Source organism: Macaca mulatta, chromosome 1, assembly GCF_049350105.2.
Source record: "Macaca mulatta isolate MMU2019108-1 chromosome 1, T2T-MMU8v2.0, whole genome shotgun sequence".
In the NCBI taxonomy this organism is placed as follows: Eukaryota; Metazoa; Chordata; class Mammalia; order Primates; family Cercopithecidae; genus Macaca; species Macaca mulatta.
The window spans coordinates 83526764-83539815 of NC_133406.1; the positions used below are offsets into that span (position 1 = coordinate 83526764).

The 13052-nt window shown below is 44.9% G+C and overlaps 1 protein-coding gene across 4 annotated transcripts in view; it reads left to right on the top strand.

Annotated features, from left to right (window-relative positions):
* Positions 1 to 10162: 10162 nt before the first annotated feature.
* Positions 10163 to 13052, top strand: part of EPHX1 (epoxide hydrolase 1) — a 40055-nt gene continuing 37165 nt past the window's right edge. The window contains exons 1-2 of one of the 4 annotated variants that reach the window (XM_077952253.1): positions 10163 to 10463; positions 11414 to 11573. The gene's annotated coding sequence lies outside the window, so the exon portion shown is untranslated. 4 annotated transcript variants of the gene reach the window in all.

Sequence of the window (13052 nt, forward strand, 5' to 3'; positions counted from 1 at the left end):
AGCAGGTTAATAGCTGCTAATCCATCTGCAGCTCCTTCAAGCACTTCAGTTCCTAGCATTAGTGTCAGATGTGCCTGAGAGGCTTGAAGTACTTGTTCCTTCAGTTTTGCAATATCCAAAGATAAATTTCCAGTATGACCTTTTAAATGTCTCTTAACTATTTCCCCACTCATGCTCTGTTTCATTATACAGATGAGGAGTAATGTAAAAATCAGAGGTATTTCAATCACATTGCATTTGAATTTTACTTTTTTTTTTTTTTTTTTTTTGAGATAGAGTCTCGCTCTGTCACCCAGGCTGGAGTGCAGTGGCTGGATCTCAGCTCACTGCAAGCTCCTCCTCCCGGGTTTACGCCATTCTCCTGCCTCAGCCTCCCGAGTAGCTGGGACTACAGGCGCCTACCACCTCGCCTGGCTAGTTTTTTTTTTTTTTTTTTTTTTTTTTTTTTTGAGACGGAGTCTCGCTCTGTCACCCAGGCTGGAGTGCAGTGGCCGGATCTCAGCTCACTGCAAGCTCCGCCTCCCGGGTTCACGCCATTCTCCTGCCTCAGCCTCCCGAGTAGCTGGGACTACAGGCGCCCGCCACCTCGCCCGGCTAGTTTTTTGTATTTTTTAGTAGAGACGGGGTTTCACCGTGTTAACCAGGATGGTCTCGATCTCCCGACCTCGTGATCCGCCCGTCTCGGCCTCCCAAAGTGCTGGGATTACAGGCTTGAGCCACCGCGCCCGGCCTTTTTTTTGTATTTTTTAGTAGAGACGGGGTTTCACCTTGTTAGCCAGGATGGTCTCGATCTCCTGACCTCGTGATCCGCCTGTCTTGGCCTCCCAAAGTGCTGGGATTACAGGCTTGAGCCACCGCACCCGGCTGAATTTTACTTTTTAAACTTACAATACGATCTCCCATTCAAATCACTGTCTGAAGGAGATCATTAATTTGGTTAACTATTTATTTATTTGAGTTTGAGAGTTCCATAATTTTGTGGAATTATTTTGCCACTTATTGACAAATTTAACAGTTTGTACAGATGAATGTAGAGCCACACCAGCTATTGCAGTAGTAGTAGTAATAGTGATGAGGCAAATTATAGCAACTATGAGAGTAACTGTAAATCTTTTTGAATGGGATAAAAGTTTTTTAAGGATTTCAGTTACTATATGAATGGATGGAGATGCCTCCCACAGTCTATTTAAAGACATAGGCATCCAGACTCCTTCCCTGGCTTTAATTATTAGGATAGTCTGATTTTTATTAAAAGTTGAACTAATACAGGTAGACAAATGACATTTGGGGCATGAAATAAAGTGTGTAATTATATTAAGAGTAACATTTCCTATTGCTAGCACAAAAGGTGGCAGGACACAACTTTGAATCCAAAAAGTCTTGTTGGAAAGAAAAGAAAGCATATTTAGTTTTATCTCCCTCCCCTTTATACTTGTTATATTTACCCTCCCAAATTTTGATTGGACATTGAGCCATAGCTAATTTCCATAATTCAGAATGTTCCTGTCCTATGGCAGGAGATACCATTTTTGGATTAGGGGCAACAATGCCAGTAGCCACGCAACCAGATAATTCTGTTGAACAATAACTCCTGTAGGTGAATGTTTAGTAGGAAAAACAAAAAACTGTAATGGCTGCATAGGGTCAATTCAAGTCACTTGTGGCTGTTGAATTTTTTCTCCAATTAATTGAAGTTCCTCTAGCTGAAGACCTCAGCTTTTGTCTGAATATATTGTGTATGATTTAATTGCCAGTGGTTCCATTGGTTTATTACATTTGTTTTACAAGAAGGCCTGGTGCAATTTTCTTTAAAGATCCCCTTAGGGGACTAATTAATGACAATTCTGCAGGAATTATTTTTTAGCACCTCAGCCTTACTTGCTATACAATTTTCCCAAGTTCAAGCATCCACACCTTTAAACAAAACTCTATTTTGTTTATATTTGAACTTATTCAGATGGAACTGCAGGGTTTTAGGATGGGAATGATTATATTTTAAACCATGCCCCAAAATCATATGCAAAGCAGCCCATGATTTATTTTTTCGGGGAATACTGCCAACCAGGCCTGTGTGTCAATCTGTAAACCTCCAACAGCAGGTCCCAGGCATATTGGGGGCTATTTATATTCTATGGATATATTTATTTTTACCCCTTCCTTATTAGGATGCATTGGCCCTCAGTTATCTATGGGCTCAAGCATCCAGGTACTGTCATTGGTGCACACCTCAATAACAGGGTCCGTCCAACTCACAGACCTAATTAAAGGAGGAAATGGGACATATGCCCAATAAGTGAAATTCTGAGTTGCTCCTGTAGTAGGGAGGCTTACCGCTATGGTGAGTGCCACCAGCATGGCCACCATCAGGTTACTAGTTGTTTTTAGTTTGTTCTGTGTTTTCAAGTTGTCCTTTGCCATCTGTGCCAACTTCTTGGTTTGTCCCTATGTTGAAGAATTTGCCTGATGACTATTCTCAGTTTTCTCCTTCATCTCTGAGATATTTATTTGTGCCATCACTCGTATCAGGAGTTTTGGCTCTCCCCAGAGCCCTGTCTTCCTGCTGTAGCTCATGATAGATCTTCAGATGTTTGGTGGGCACCCATACAGGCACCCGATTGTCACCTGGAGAGACACAGCAAATCCTCTTCCCCATATAATTATCCGCCTTTTGATTAAGTTTAGTTAAAGGGCCAGGGAGGTTAGTATGTGCTTTTACATGAGTAATATAAAAAGGGGAATGCCTTCGTTGTACTACTTGCTGTAAAGAATGAAATAAAGATTAAGTTGGTCATTAGTCACATTTTGAATTAAGGCACATTCAATATTTTATGTGGCTTGCACTACATAGGCTGAATCAGAAACAATATTTGCTGGCTGTTTAAAAGTTTTTAGTACTATAATTACAGCCATAAGTTCAGCCCTTTGAGCAGAAGCAAAGTCAGTTTGAAAAACTTGCTGTTGAGGTCCTGCAAATGAGATTTTTCCATTATTAGATCCATCAGTGAAAACAGTGATGGCCCCTTCAATAGGAGCTTTTTGAGTATTGGAAGGCAATATCCTTGATGTTAATTTAAGAAGTTGGAATATTTTGGATTTAGGATAATGATAATCAAGAATGCCAATAAAACCTGCCAAATTAACTTGCCATTCCTGGGAATTAATATAAGCTTGTTGAATGTGTTGTTTGTTTAATGGAACTATAATTTAATTTGGATCATATCCCATTAACTTCATTGTGCCATTGTGCACAGCCTTGCTTGTCCTACTAGTATAGCAATTTGATCTAAGTATAGAGTGAGCGTTTAGTTGTATTGTGAGGTAGAAAAAGCCACGCAACCAGATAATTCTGTTGAACAATAACTCCTGTAGGTGAATGTTTAGTAGGAAAAACAAAAAACTGTAATGGCTGCATAGGGTCAATTCAAGTCACTTGTGGCTGTTGAATTTTTTCTCCAATTAATTGAAGTTCCTCTAATGCCTCTTAGGAGGGGAAACATTTACTATTTAAGTTAGAATTACCTCGTAAGGTAGAAAAGAGGTGAGACATAGCATAAGTAGGAACGCCTAAAGTGGAATGAATCCAATTAATGTCTCCTAACAATTTTCGAAAATCATTTAGAGTTTTTAAATCATCTCTTCTAATTTGAACCTTTTGAGGCTTAATAGTACTTCATTCTACTTTCATTCCTAAATACTGAAAGTTCATTCCTAAATACTGAAAGGGAGTAGAAGTTTGGATTTTGTCAGGGGCTATGATTAATCCTGCTGCAGTCACAGCCTTTTCCATTTGTTTGTAGCATAGCATTAATTCCTCTCTAGTTTCAGCTGCACATAAAATATTATCCATATAATGGATAATATTTTTTTAATTGTTCTTTAACTGGCTTAACTTTTCTGACATAAGTTTGACAAATAGTCGGCTATTTAACATGCCTTGTGGCAGTACTTTCCAATGGTATCTGTCTGCTGGTTCTTTGTTATTTATAGCAGGAACAGCAAAAGGAAATTTTTCATAATCTTGGGTAGATAAAGGAATAGTAAAGAAGCAATCTTTTAAATCTATCACTATGAGAGGCCAGTACTTTGAGATCATTGTTGGAGAAGGCAGCCCTAGTTACAGTGCACCAATGGGTTAAATTACAGCATTAACAGCCCTCAAATCTGTTAATATTCTCCATTTCCTTGATTTTTTCTTAATAACAAACACAGGAGAATTCCAAGGAGAGAAAGTAGGCTCTATGTGTCCCTTTTGCAATTCTTTCTGTACCAATTCTTTTAAAGCCTCCAGTTTTCCTTTTTCAGCGGCCATTGCTCCACCCAAACCAATTTGGCAGTTAACCAAACAAGAGGAATGGGAGCCACAGGCTCAGCAACGGCTGCTCCTAAAAATGATATCCTAATCCAGTTCAATCTGTTTGTCCTTTTAGTTCTAAAGGTTCTGGTTGGCCATTTTCATTTTTTCCCAGTCCCTTCCCCAAGAGATATCCCATTTTTCTCATCATTTGTTTACTGTTATCACTATACTGACCCATAGGAATAGATATTTCAGCACCCCATTGTTGTAATAAGTCTCTACCCCATAGATTGACAGGAATAGGTATAATAATAGGTTGAGTTGTCCCTTCTTGGCCATCCGGCCCTTGGCCTGGCAAAATTAAGGAACTTGAAAAGCTTCTGAGGCAGCTCCTACTCCAATAATACCAATGGATGCCTTTTGTTTTGACCAATGCTGGGGCTATTGATTTAAACCAATAATAGAAACATCAGCTCCAGTATCTACTAACCCTTCAAAGTCCTTTTCTTGAATACTTACTGTACAAATAGGTCTTTTGTCAGACACTTGATTAACCCAATATACAGCTTTTCCTGCTGGATTCATACTACCAAAGCCTCTTATTCTTTTTACTATACTGCTTCCCAGGTTTGCATAAGGTAACAGTAACAACTGAGCAATTCTTTCTCCTGGGGAAGCAGACCATGGAATTGAGGAACTAATAACTTATTGAATCTCTCCAGTATAATCAGCATCAATTATTCCTGTATGTACAGTGACACCTCTTAAATTTAAGCTAGACCTTCCAAGCAATAGACCAACTCTTCCTGAGGTTAAAGGGCCCCTAACTCCTGTGGGGATCTTCTTTGGTGGCTCCCCAGGAGGGAAGGAAACAGGAACTGTGCTGCAAAGATCTACTGCAGCACTGCCTGCTGTGGCAGGGGACAATTGTACGTTTGTAAGGGTGCTGACTGTGCCAGATATGCCTCGGTTTGTTGAGGGGCCTGAGGCAGGCCCCTCTTTCCGTTTCCCCAAAGAGGTTGCCCATCTTTGCTAAATTTAGAATGATACTGATTTGCCCAGTGATTGCCTTTCTTACACTGGGGGCATACACTGGGACTTTTCTGTTCATTGATGGTAATAGTTTTTGCCTTTTGATTTCCATTTCTACATTCCTTTTTTGTGTGTCCAAATTGCCTACAATTAAAACAAGATCCTGAGAAACGGGGCATATTTTTTCCCACCTTTAATTCAGCCATAGCTTGAGCTAAAAGGGTAGCCTTATGTAAATTACCCCCAATGCCATCACAAGCCTTAATATATTCAGCCAAATGAGCCTTCCCTCTCATAGGTCTAATGAAAGAAGGATTTTTTTTCCCTGTAACATTTATTTTTTTCCATGCCCTTAAGCACACAGTGCATAACTGAACAATGGCAACATTTTTCATTACTGCTTGATTATCTAATTGGCCTCAATTAGGGCCCAAACCCATTAACTGTTCAAAGGAAACAGGTACAGGCGGCTCTGTTTGTGTTTTCTCTTGCCTGAGTTTGAGCTTCATCAGCCCACCAAGTTTTAAACTGTAAGTACTAGGACGGAGTGAGAACAGATTTTATTAAAGTATCCCAGTCATATGGTATTAATCTATTATCAGGAGCCACATTTTTTAGTAAAGTTTATACAAAAGGAGAAATTGGCCCATATTGACTAATGGCTTGTTTAAATTCCTTTAATGACTTAAAAGTGGCCCAATTAGCTATATGTTGTCCTCCTTGTTGGGTTATAGTAATGGGAAATTGCCGTGCTTCTAGGTCTCCTTCAGCTCTAGCCTTCTGAATAAAATTTTGTATGGCACCACCAATTGCGGCAGGTTTTAATGTTGTAACTACCAGAGTGGTAAGTTTTACAACTAATTCATCTCACCCATTATGGGGAGAGGGAGGAGGTGGCCATTCACTTAATTCAGCAGGTGGAACCGACGGGCTAGTAAAATACACTTTTTCAGCTTCCCTTTCTTTAATTTCCTCTGGTTCCTGTTCCTCACATTCAGAATCTGAAGTTAATTTTTTACACTCATCTGCCTGTTCCTCATCTGAATCTGCCTCACCATCTGTGTGAAATGGCTCAAGAGCTGCGTTTATCAACGCCCACACTGACCAAACAGAAACGGAATTTTGGCTCCTTTATGTGCCTTTTTTAAATCTCTGCCAATTCTTTCCCATTCATCCAACTCCATTGTCCCTTGTTCTGGGAACCGTGGGCAAAACTGATCTACTGTACTAAAGAGTATTAATAAATGTTGAGTACTAACATTCACTCCCCCTCTCCGTAATAAATGCCTTAGAAAGTTGAGATAAGCAGAATGTTTACTTTCATTTTGTCCCATTGTTACCCTGGTTCTTCCGAGCCCTAGCTTAACCACCGAGCTCCTTTCAGTCGTCCTTAGGTTTCCTTTGATGATGCGTCCTCCACTTCCACATGCTCTAGCGTTCCTTCACTGGGGTCTTCATAGCCCCATGCTGGGCACCAGAAATGTTGGGGTTATCAGGCCCAACACCAGGCCGTGGGGGCTACAAAGTCCGTCAGGGTCAAAGGAATGAGAAAAGACAAGTTAAGAGTGCACAAAGTGGGTGTGGGGGCCAGCGCTAGATTGGAGGCTGCGGAAGGCCCTGAGCCCACGCTATTTATTGGTGATCAAACAAAGAAGCAGGTGGTAAGGACATGAGGGTAAACAGGTGAGGGCGTGAGGATGTGGGGGTAGAAAGGTAGTGGTGCATTAAGCATAGCTGTGATGGTTTAGCATTTCCTTTGACGCATATAGAATATGCTCTGCTGCTTGAGATAACGGAGGACATGTTTACAAGTAAGACGCAAGGAACCAACAAGTCTGTGCACATTCCAGAGGCTACAAGGGGTTTTATGCCCCGAGCCCGGGGTTCCGTCCAAGCCACAAGGGGTTTTATGCCATGGGCTTAGATTGTGGTGTGGCAGGGCAGGCTTCCACTCTTTGGCACAGAGCTTGGTGTTCCAAAGGCCACGAGGGGTTTTAGACCCTGGACCCCGGACATCTTCCTAGACTCTTTTACATTATAACAGATAAGCCAGTCCCGCCTCAGCTCTTCTACCAACAGCACACGCCTGTCGATCCCAACTACTTGGGAGGCTGAGGCACGAGAATCGTTTGAACCAGGGAGGCGGAGATCGTAATGAGCCAAGATCACGCCACTGCACTCCAGCCTAGGTGACAGAGCGAGACACTGTCTTAAAAAAAAAAAAAATCATTATCCATTTTAAGCTTTTAGCACAGTGCCTAGAATATAGTAAAGATCAATAAATTATACTTTTTTTTCTTTTTGAGATGGAGTCTCACTCTGTCACTCAGGCTGCAGTGCACTCGTGTGATCTTGGCTCACTGCAACCTCTACCTCCTGGGTTCAAGGAATTCTCGTACCTCAGCCTCCCAAATAGCTGGGACTACAGGCACGCTACCACACCCAGCTAATCTTTGTATTTTAGTAGAGACAGGATTTTGCCATGTTGACCAGGCTGGTCTCGAACTCCTGGCCTCAAGTGATACACCTGCCTTGGCCTCCCAAAGTGCTGGGATTACAGGCATAAGCCACCGTGCCCGGCCTAGCAGGCTTTTATTTATTTATTTATTTTTTGTAGAAATTGACATGCCAATTCTAAATTCATATGGGAAAGTAAAGGACCACGAATAGCTAAAACAACTTTGCAAAGGAACACTTTTGCAAAAAGTTGAAGGACTAACACTACCTTCCTTCAGGTCTTATTACATAGCTACAGTTATTCAAGATAGCATCAAGGAAATAAAGTAGATCAATGGAAAAGAACAGAACCCAAAAACAGACCCACATATATATGGATAACTGATTTATTAAATATATCAAAAGGGCCAGGCATGGGGGCTCACACCTGTAATCCCAGCACTTTGGGAGGCTGAGGTGGGTGGCTCACTTGAGGTCAGGAGTTCAAGACCAGCCTGACCAATATGGTGAAACCCTGTCTCTACTAAAAATACAAAAATTAGCCAGGCGTGGTGGCACATGCCTATAATCCCAGCTACTCAAGAGGCTGAGGCAGGAGAATTGCATGAACCCAGGAGATGGAGGTTGCAGTGAGCCAAGATCATGCCACTGCACTCCAACCTGGGTGACAAAGCAAGACTCCATCTCAAAAAATAAAAATTAAAAATAAATTAAAAATAAATAAATATATCAAAGGTGGCCAGGCATGGTGGCTCATGTTTATAATCCTAGCACTTTGGGAGGCAGAGGCAGGTGGATCACCTGAGGTCAAGAGTTTGGGACCAATCTGGCCAACATGGTGAAACCCCGTCTCTACGAAAAATACAAAAAAATTAGCCGGTTGTGGTGGCACGCGCCTGTAATCCCAGCTACTCGGGAGGCTGAGGCAGGAGAATCGTTTGAACCTGGGAGGCGGAGGTTGCAGTGAGCTGAAATCAGCCTGGGTGAAAGAGGGAAATCCGTCTCAAAAAAAAGTGTGAAGGCAGGTTAATGGAAATAAGACAGTCCATTCAACAAATAGTGCTGGAACAACTAGATATCCAGATGGTTTTAAAAAGTGAACTTTGAGCTCTACCTTGTACTATATACAAAAATTAAAAAGATAGATCATAGTTCTAAATGTAAAACCATAAAACTTATAAGAAGAAAACATAGGAAGAGACCTTTGTGACCTTGGTTAAGCAAAGATTTAGAAACAATACCAAAAAAATCTGTAAAAGAAAAAAATGATAAACTGGACTTCTTTAAAATTAAAATATTCTGCTATTCTAAAGACACTATTAAGAGAATGAAAAGACAAGACACATGTTAGAAAAAAATTATTTGCAGCTGGGCACAGTGACACACACCTGTAGTCCCAGCTCCTTGGCAGGCTGAGGTTGGAGGCCAGTTTAGTCAATATAGCCAGGCCTTGTCTCTAAAAAAAAAAAAGAGACCCAGCGTGGTGGCTCACAGCTGTAATCCCAGCGCTTTGGGAGGCCGAGGCAGGTGGATCACTTGAGGTCAGGAGTTTGAGACCACCCTGGCGTACATGGTGAGACCCAGTCTCTACTAAAAATACAAAAGTTAGCTGGGCATGGTGGTGCATGCCTGTAATCCCAGCTACTAGGGAGGCTCACGCAGGAGAATCACTTGAACATGGGAGATGGAGGTTGCAGTGAGCCAAGATCGAGACATTGCATTCTCGCCTGGCCAAGAAGAGCGAAACCTAATCTCAAAAAAAAAAAAAAGGAAGAAATCGTATTATTCATTTTATTTAAAAATATCTTTGATAATTTTCAATGGATTTTTATGTTGCCATTGACTCATATACACTTGATTGTAATCATCTACTTCTACTTTATCCTTCTTCGTGATTAAATTTTTGAAAAATCTTAGCTTTAGCGGTTACTAGGGGAGATGAGCTTCCCTCCTGCTTTGGTGAATTCTTTCCTTATGGACAAGTTAGCTCTCTGGAGCAGATGGGGGCTGCATAGCACAGTGGTTAAGAAGAGGCCTTGGAACCAGTCGGCCTGGCCTCCATCTAGCTCTGCCTTCCACTGGCTGCACGTCCTCTGGCACGTCACCGAACACCTCTGAGTGTCAGTGGCCTCAGGTGGAATGGGGATAATGTTGGAACCTACCTGAGGATGAAATGCAGACATCACCTGAGATAATACATGTGAAGTACCTAGTTCAGTGTCCGGCCTGCTAGGAGACCTTTAATTAATAGTAGCTGATTTAATCCTTTATGTTTCAGATATGTTTATTCATTAATCTTCTCACAAATATCCAGCTTTTAAAACAGTGAGAGCTGGATCATAAATCTCCCTCCCAGGTGTCCACTAAGCTGTGCCCCAGGCCTTCTGACCTCAGCCTTCCCAGCTGACCTCTGACCCTGCTCTCCTTGCCCACACAGAGTTCAGGGCGACTGTGACCCTGAAGCACCAGTGACCGAGGGCACCTGCTGCTGCCGCCAGGAGATGTACATTGACCTGCAGGGGATAAAGTGGGCTGAAAACTGGGTACTGGAGCCCCCGGGGTTCCTGGCTTATGAGTGTGTGGGCACCTGCCAGCAGCCCCCGGAGGCCCTGGCCTTCAAGTGGCCGTTTCTGGGGCCTGGACAGTGCATCGCCTGGGAGACTGCCTTGCTGCCCATGAGGTGAGTGTGTCTGCTGGCCAGAAACAGCCAGTCTTAATTAAAGTAGAGAATTCTTGGGCCAGGATGAGCAGAAAGGTTGGAGAACAAAAGAAGGTGGCTGCTGGTGAACCTTATCCTGAAGTGTGCAGGGTGACAGTCAGAAGCTTAAAACTCCAGCCACAGGCCCTGCACGTGGCCTCCTAGCTGTAGTCTGTCAGCCCAGATCCTGAGGATGCTGGTGGTTGAAAGAACTGCACCTCTGAGCAGGTGAAGGGAGGAGCTAAGGAGGGGTGATGGCAGAGGCTATGGGGCAGGCTTTCTAACGATGAGGGACTGGAGATCAACGCTCTCACAGAAGTCAAAAGAGCCCCAGCAACCACCTGCCTGGGCCCTGAGCTTCCTCCAAAGCAGGAGGGGATTCACTAAGAGGTTGCTCCCCTGGCATTGAACTCAGCGTCGTATACTGGTCCTCACCATGAAGACCCCCAAGAGTGCTTCAGACCATTGCTTCTCACATTCTCTGTTCAAAGACATTAATTTGTTTTTAAATTTCCCAGTATGTCACGGACCAATATGTTTGTTAAATATACTAAAAATGAACTGCTAGATGAAATTAAAAAGACATACACAGACAGGTGCAGTGGCTCACGCCCATAATCTCAACACTTTGGGAGGCGGAGGCAGGTGCATGGCTTGAGCCCAGAAGTTCAAGATCAGCCTGGGCAACAAAGTGAGACATCTGTATCTACAAAAATTAAAAAATTAGCCAGGTGTGGTGGTGCAGCCTGTAGTCCCAGTATTCTGGAGGCTGAAGTGGGAGGATCGCTTGAGGCTGCAGTGAGCGGAGATCTCACCACTGCACTCCAGCCTGAGTGATAGAGTGAGACGCTGTCTCCAAAAAAATTTTTTAAATAAAAAAATAAAAAAAATAAAAAGACGTACATCATGCAAGTTTGGATTTTTGTTTTTAGATTCACTGACAAAGTTACGGGATCAAACTGCTGTACAAGCTGCTAAACGCTTCTCTCCATTTCTGTCATCGGGGCCGCGGACCGCCCTTTGAGTAGCCTGTTTTATCCCCTGCGGAGGTGGAGCCCTGAGGAGGTGTAGAGACTTTCCCGGATCGCTCAGGTAACGGGCGGGGAAGTGCGGAACCCAGGTCCTCCGGGCCGGGGAACGCCCCGCTCGGAGGCCGGGCTTGGGCGGAGACTGCGCCGGGGCGGCTGGAGACTAGCCGAGGGGAGCCGGGGAGTCGGAGAGACCGCGCGCCTGCAGCCGCCGGAGCCTGCGAGCCGAGACCGTAAGCGCCAGGGGCCGGCCGGGCCCGCACTTCCCGAACGCAAATGCGGTTCGGGCTCCGCGCGGGCTGGGCTGACGGGGTGGGCTGCGGGCCGGGGCGCCGAGGGGTCGGGGCTGCGGTCGGTTCGCAGGGGTGCAGAGGGACTTGTAGGCGGTCCGCCCCCAGCTCCTGCCCCGGCCAAGAGACCGCGCGTGCCGCCTCCCGGGGGAAGGAGCCTGCAGGCGACCGCGGACCTCTCGCAGGGAATTCCACGTCCCAGATGGCGGGCAGACGCCGCAGGGCTGGAGGCTCGCGACTCCGGGAGCGCACCGCGTCCCCTGGCCTGGGCGAGCTCTGCTTCCAAGGTCGTGGCTCGCTCCGCGGTGAAATGCACTTATTTGTCACCCAAGTCCAAACACTGATTACACCTTTTAGTTGAAACGCGCTTTCATCTCCGTCTGCCCCTGCAGCCGCCGCCCCGCACCCCCTCGCTCTGGTCTCGGGATTGAAGGCCAGCCCTCTCCGCTTGCAGAACAGGAAACTTGCCCTGGGGTTCACCCTGTAGTCGAAGCCAGGGAATGTGGTCAACCTGAGCAAAAGCGCCGCGGAGACCGAGTCGCCGCCTGCCTCCCTCCCTGGCAGGTGTCGTTTTTCTCTGAGCGTCTGGCTCCTTCCTTGCCCTGGCGGTTCCCGAGACCTTGGAGGAGGGGTGCCTAGCAATGTTGTAATCCTAATTTCGACCTTTCTCTCCTAAAGTTGAATGCCCCCTCCATTCCCCACCTCCTATTGTTTAAACTTCAAGTTCCACAAAGCCTGGATCCGCCCCCACAGGCAACACTCGCTGTCCTGGAAGCTCTGTAAGGGCTCAGCTTGTGGCTGGAGGTGGGAGGTGAGGGGGACCCATACACTTGGCAGGCCAGCTTCCAGGACAGCCCTTTGCTGGGATTGATGAGCTGTTGGTGGAAAATTGTTGAGGACCTTGGGGTTGGTGCCTGTTTCAGTACCGTTGTGCAGCCTCCTCTGCATCCAGCATAATTTAAAATAAACATTTTCAGGAAGCCACAATTCTCCAGAAAGTAACATTGTTTTGTGGTGTAATGGTTGCCTCCTTCAGGGAGCTGGGTCTGGGGGATATTAGGGGGCCTTTCACTGGCCCCACTTGGTCTGACTTAGCAGCAAAAACTCTGGGAGTGTTCTGCATGCAGTTTTTCTTTCCCAAATTTCCACACCTAGGAGGCCCGTGTATTCCCTGAGGAAGCGTGGGCTGTACTTAGGAACTGCTCACTGTGGAACTGGGGCACAGCGGAGAGCATGCCCTCTTGCGATTTGCA